Raw genomic sequence first — 7,076 nt, 5'->3', positions numbered from 1 at the left:
ACTGCACTACAGAATTGTTCTGTTGTAACTGTATTCTAACACATTTGGGATAAAAACTACTATAGACCTACTATAGGACATCCTCACCCCTTGGTTTTGCATGCTCACGTTTTTGGCTTTTCTTTTTTTTTTTTAAATCATAGAATGCATAAAATGCAGCTACAAGATAGTATGAAACAATTCTACAAAAACAGTAAAAAATGGGTGACATAAGGAACTTTTGTTGTGTTGCTGGAAGTAAAGCTTCTGCTTTTTGAAAAGCTGACAATGGTCACATCAAACAGAACCTGCATTTTACATTTTGTCTGAAAAATTATAACCTTTGGCACTTGGAACACCATAAAGTAACTGCTTCAATGTGCTCTGTACAACACTTTATATGCCATCAGTTCTTGAAGACTTTTTGACTAACATCCTATTTCCCAGTCTGCTTAGCCATGCTGAGGAGAAAGCTCACAGAGTAAAACACCACAGAGAGGTGTCAGTCTATTTATAGCACAGATCTCAGCAGTGCAGCTTCAGAGTACTTCATAGCTGGCAACTGGGTGGGTGTCCAGATCTTGATGCTGTATTGAGATGTCACCCACATAAGTAATATCATTTCTCCACCCTCTCATCTGCGTCCACTCTTATTTCCACTGGAAGGAAAGTGGCTTCCTAGCAAGGGTAGATGTATAACTGTTTGCTTCAGGCAAGTGGTGTACCAGGGACTGTGATTTCCTCTCCAGAGCATATTTGCCTTGTGATTTAGACACAAACGTAGATACAAACATAGTTATAGAGCAATAATTGAAGCTGTAGCCACATTTGACTGGTAATTACTTGTCCTGTGTGGGTGTGAAATACCTGCAGAGTTCCTAGCCTAGAGGGTTCAGGAAGCATTATTATATTGTATTTTTGAAGTGAAACTGCATCCCAGTTTGTGGTTTACAAGAAACTTGAAAATACTGTTGTTGGTAGAAAAATGTGATCTGTAACTACATAATAGAAGGCACTCCATGAGCTACAAATTCTGCTTTGTCCCCAGCTATATCTGCTCTATTTGTCTCCTGAACAACTAAACCTAACAAGATTAGTGTATCTGTACTAGCAGGTCAGAACAGGACAGCTTGGTTAGATTGCTGGTAGGTGGTGGAATGCTGAGTGTGAGGGAGGAAATTTCTTGGTCTTTCTCCCTTTGAAGGGGAAGGGGGTAGGGAGTGTATAAAGACAGAGCTGATACCAGAAATGCAAGTCAGGGCGATCATAATTTGAGAGGGCACAATTAGTAATATGATTGCACCACAGTAGCAATAATTATTGTAATTACTTTTATTTACATTAATTGAATTCTACACTAAATGCTGTAATTAATGTCATGGACACATTGTGATTTGTGGCTTGTGAAGTGAAGGACCGTTCAAAGAGAGCTTTCTGCTTGCGTGGTGAGCAGTGACTTCCTTTTTAAAGTTACAAAATGTTGTAGTTTTATACTCTAAACAAGAGTAATCAGATTTTTTAAAAGCTCAGTCAAGGATGGGAGCATATGGAAGGCAGTAGCCCCTCTGGCACTGATCAGTCTTCACTAAGGGCAATGGAGAGACAGGCCTGCTCAGCTGATCATCTGAGGACTAACTGATCACTGTGTAAACAGAAGCCATGATGTAGCTCCTGGAAATAACAGTCTCAGGCCAGAGTCCAAAAGGTGAAGTCCCCAGCACTGGGTACAAGGATGGGAAGAAGAGGAAATGTCAATATGGGAATGGAATGGCAGAGCACCTACTGTTGCAAGGGGAATTGAGGAGAACATGCTTAGGGCCATGGTTTAGTGGTGAACCTGGCAGTGTTAGGTGAATGGTTGGACTTGATGATCTTAGAGGCCTTTTCCATCCTAAATGATCCTATGACTGAAAACTGAAGGCTGCCAGCTCTTGAGAAACCAAATAATGAAGAGAAGAAAAAGCTTGGGCCTGGCAGTGTGCTTCTGGGAGGAGGGAAGCACACTTCTCCTTAAGAAGAGCCAGCTGGAGGATTTGGGGGCAGGTATACTGAGAAAGCAGGGATGGGTAATATGGGGGATGGATGGTGTCTTGGGGAAAGAAAAATAGGAAAACTGCTGATGCTTTATATAGACTGGAAAAGGGCAGGTAGAATAGGTAGGTGACTACAGCTTGTCATGCCTACCCTCTGATTTCTGGTAGCCCCAGGTGGATTTGAAGCACATGCTACAAAGAATTGAATGATAGTAGCATAAGAGATCCCCTCTCACGTGGGAAAGATTTGACACATGAAAGACTGACCATGTTGGGATGTATCAGCAAGGTGAGGTAAGTACCTATATCTGTGCTGTAGTATGGGCTGCAGATGTGACCAATACCCCAACAGAAGAGGCTCCCAGTGCTGTGGAAGGCAGCATATGCCAGGCCATGCCCCAGCCCAGGTGGTGTGCACAAAGCCATTAGCTGTGGTAATTGACTTCACAGCTTCTCTAGCAGGGCTGAGTGAGGTTTTTGCAGGACCAGGAGACAACCTGCTGTAAAACTTCAAAGATTTGAAGAAGATGCACCGTAAGTGGATTAAAGAAGCACTCTTAAGGATGTTTATAATAGAACAGATGGTTCATCCTGGGCCTTACTGGCATCTCACTGCCACTCATGCTTCTGTTGGGATTAAATGTGAGCCAAAGAGAGACTTTGCTACCTGAAGGCTTTTGAGGAAACAGAACACTTGGCTTTGAAAAGAAAGTGACTGGAATCTGCATCACAGTAGAAGACCTTGGAGAGGAGGTCGAACTGCTTTAGACTCCTGTGTAGATTTGAGCTGAGGACGAGGTAAGGTGGTGGTGTTGGTGGAAACAGTGAGGTAGGGAACCAGGAAAGCCTCTGCCACTGTGGTTGGTGTGGAGCTGTGTTGTGATTTTTTGCTTTTTTGAACCTGCACTGGGTGCTGCTGCTTTTCTGAAACGCTGAGGATGCTGGCTAGAGAGCTGTGCTCCAGCCCAGCATGTGGAAAACCCAAGGGAAACACAAGGCAAAGGGACTAGTGGCAGGTTTCTCCAGGAGCAAGTGTAATAGAGTAGTAGCTGCTGCATGTAGTGCTTCTGGGGAATCCTGAAACAAAGCCCTTATATAACATTGCTCTGAATTGTTGCAAAAAGAGCTGGAAGTTTTGTGATTGCTGTGGGGTATAATTTGTGAGCACCATAAAAATCATGGCAGGGGAAGTAGCTGCAGATCACTTGTATTTCTCCAGGTCCACATGTTCAGCTATGTATCAGTACAGCTGAGTCCAAGATGAGGTTGAGTACCTGAATCCAAATGTGTTGCCCTGCTTGCCACGGCTGTGCTAATGCCAGAGGGTTGCTCAGCAGAGCAGGCAGGGTGTAACACAACATGCCTGCTGCTGGAGCTGTCTCAGGAATGGGGTTAGTGAAACAGTGGGGTTGCCATGCCCCTCTGTCTGGGCTAATTAAAAGCAATTTGTTTTAGCTTATAATTTCCTATCTTTGTTCTGTCTTGGGGCTTGTTATTTTTAAGAGTGCGTGAACCGTGATTTTTGAGAACTGTTAATGAGTATTTGGTTGCTTTAATTTGAGAGTAACAAAGCTTTATGAAGATGTCATTATTTTTTCTTTTATGTGTTTTATGTCCTGTTAGGTGTCCAGATTGTTTTGGGTTTTGTTGGTTTTTTTGTTTTATTTGTTTCAACGCTGCAGAGGGATCTGGACAGGCTGGGTTGATTGGCTGCCAGTGGCAGGATGAAATGACATAGTCTCAAGCTATGCTAGAGGAGGCTCATGCTGGACATCAGAAGGAATTTCATCACAGAAAAGGTTGTTAAACATTGGAATGGACTGCCCAGGAGGAAGGTAGAGTCGCCATCCGTGGAGATGTTCAAGAAATAACTGGATGTGGCACTTAGTGTTATGGTCTACTTGACATGGTGGTGATTGTTCAAGAGTTGGACTTGATCTTGGAGGTCTTTTCCACCTGGTTGATTCTGTGATTCTGCCATGAGGGTGACACCTTTGAGTTGCTGAGTTTTTATTGTGGGGAATGAAACCACTGGAGTCTGGGGACATTCAAGGGTGCCTGCCAGCTTAAACAGTTGAATCCCTTTAAAATGTTAGTGTATTTGCTTAACTTTAATGGATGTGAATGTAATTTCCTGGAGAGAGGTTTAGGAAAAAGCTTTTATCACTTCCTCTCTGTTTGCTGTTGGCTGGAGGGGGGGGTGGGGGGGGATGGGGAGCAGTAAATCACTGAAAACTAATTAACAAAAAGAATGAATAGTAAGGAAGATACTGTATTTAAGATGGGAGAAGCAAGAACTGTTGATAGCTCTCTGTGGTTTTGATCTGTAAGCTGAAAATTTCCTACACTTCAGGAGTGGTATGAGCAAAATTCATAAATATATGTATGTTATAGTGGCCATAATGCAGAAAATAATGTGTAATGTTTAAATTTAATGATTTCAAATGTTTTCTGTTTTCACCTCTGGAACATAAGACATCAAAGAGGAGTAGGACCCTGTGACTTGCTGACACTGCAGATAAAGAAACATTCAGCTTGGTTTGTAGTGATTCCTTAATGGAAGCCTGGGACATAGTTCAGAGATGCCCAAGTTTCCCAGGTCTGCAGCGGCACGTGCCTGTAACAAGGCTGACTGTATTCATGTGGTAATGCAGCCAGTATCTGGTTAAATGAGGTATGAGTCAATAAAAACTTGGCTACAATAGTCCCCAAATCACACTGGTGAGTCCATGTGATGGCATGTGATCCCACCTGCACATTTGCTGACTTTCAGACAAAGGCAGTATGAGGTTTACAAGCTGGGTCTGAGTTCAGGCACTGCTGTGGTTTTGTGTAGAACACTTAAGTCTGTTGTCTCCCTTAATTTTCTCTGGCTCCCTGAAATGGCAGTAATGGAATAATGGTCCATCTTGTGTGTCAGTTTAGAGCATTGCAAACTGTTAATATTTATAAAACACTTAGAAAATGAATAGCCATCTTGGGTGAGATCAAGTTGCCACTCTGCTATTGCCACAGAAATAAAAGCATGTCAGTGTCAACTGGCCTCAGATCTGCTTTTGACCCCAAGCCTGACAATGCTGAGGCCAGCTCCTGGGGAGGCAGTTTGTGACTCATAAGAGTGGCAGCAGAGCTACTTGCTGTCTGTTCTTCAAAAAATACACAAATCAATCCAAAGTGCTTCAAACCTTGGAGGCAAAACACTGCTTTGCTTCTTGTCTTCTTGGCCGGAAAGTTTCAGCAAAGTTTCTCAGGTTATTAAAAAAGAGATAAAATTTTGAGCCCTCTGTGTACAGACTTGGGAATAGCAAAACAATGTGCAATATGCTCGAAGCCAGCAGGAACAAAGGGGTGAGGGGTAAGGAAAGGTACTATAAAGGTTACTGAGTACTCTCATAGTTTAGCCCTTCTGTGTTTCTACTAGTTGGGATCAAAAACCTGTCTGTTGAAATTCATAAACCTGACTTCTTACAGCTCTCCCTAGCTACCCCAGACAGGAAATACCCCTCCACAGATGTGGTACAGTTCTGAAAGTCAGAACTCAGTGTTTGCTACTTTAGTGAGCAGTTGCAGCCAGATCCCGGGTCTTTCCCCCAGGAGTAGGATTTAGCATGGCTGACTGCTGCTATTAAAATTAATTTGTCTGGCAAACTAACTAGAAGTGTCTTCTCTGTTCCAGACACTAAGATCCAAGATGACAGGGTGGCATTTATCTAGTCATGAAAGTAAACTGCTTAGCGTAGGCTGAATTTTTAAGTTCTTTTTATTCTTTCAAAGAAGAGATAAAGAACATAGAACTCCTCTTAACCTGAATAGACAAATGCAGGAGTCCTAACTGGCTTTGCAAAATTGGAAGGCTGTCCTGTCTATCTAAATCCAAGTCCAGACTGATTATTTGGTTCATATCATGGTCAGGGTAAATGAGCTAATGTTCCTTTTTAGCAAGACCATATATTTCACAGCTGAATCCAGCCAAGTTAAAAATCTCCTTCTATCAAAAATACAAAGACTTAACTTGAAGGCTGGAATCAATGTAATTTCTGTAAGTCTTATAAGATTATGTAGGGTATATTCTCTATGGCACTTTCTGTTGGCTTCCTTGAACACTTCCTTTTCATAGAGTAGATCAGACCTTGGTTGTGCCCTTTTGAGTTAAAAAAAGTTGGAAGTCCAGTCTCCAAGAGTGGCTGTTGGTGCCTGCAGACTGGGATAATTGGGCTATCCAGGCCCTTGGCAACAGAACCTGCCTGTGTGGGCTGCGGGTCAGAGCAGCTTCTGAGTACTGAGCCAAGGTACTAAATGCTAGAGAGGGATTGCAGGTGTGGGGGAAATGATTGCTGAGTCACACAGCAGCGGATAGGGCAGGAACGGGTGAGCTGCGGAATAAACCAGAAAGCTCAGATCCCAGCAAAGATGTGTGCACTGGGATATTTGTGATAAAGGACCTGAACAGGCAGCCTGGACTGAAATAGAGCAGATGACATTTGACCATATTGCTCCCAGCTGAGAGCTCAAAGTTGTTTAAAGCCGACAGCAGGTGATTTTGGGGACAGCAAGTTGGAGAAACAGTTTGGAGTCTGGAGGCTTAAAGCAGAGCTAGTTAGATTGCCAGTTTGCTGGTGGTTGCTGAGGCTGTCTTCTGGTAAGAAATGACAACTCCTCTGTCCTGCCTTAGCAGCAGGATGCAACTGTGCTTTCCTGCAGAAAGGGCTGAGGATATGTTCGAGCCTAGCCCTATTACATAAATGTTGTACTTAAGCCTGAAAAAATAAATACTGCAACCTCCCTTTCTTTTTCCTATTAAAAATTCTTCCAGAGCTCTACCAAACATTTGCAAAATAAATAGGAGCAGAGGAAATTGGAATGGCGAGTGTCTTGTTGAAGACTTACATTTGTGTATCCTTGAGCTTCTAATGTCATTTTCCCCTTTGGTAAAACAAACTGGGGGGTTTTGACTATTTATTAATCTGTTCCCTTTGTGGGAACTGTTTGATCTCAATGTTGGTGCAAAAAGTTTTGGTTAAGTCAGCAGTGCCATTCTTACCCTGTTTACTCTTCAAACTGAAT

Source organism: Corvus moneduloides, chromosome 5 (genome assembly GCF_009650955.1).
Source record: "Corvus moneduloides isolate bCorMon1 chromosome 5, bCorMon1.pri, whole genome shotgun sequence".
Classification (NCBI taxonomy): Eukaryota; Metazoa; Chordata; class Aves; order Passeriformes; family Corvidae; genus Corvus; species Corvus moneduloides.
This window is presented reverse-complemented; position numbering follows the sequence as displayed.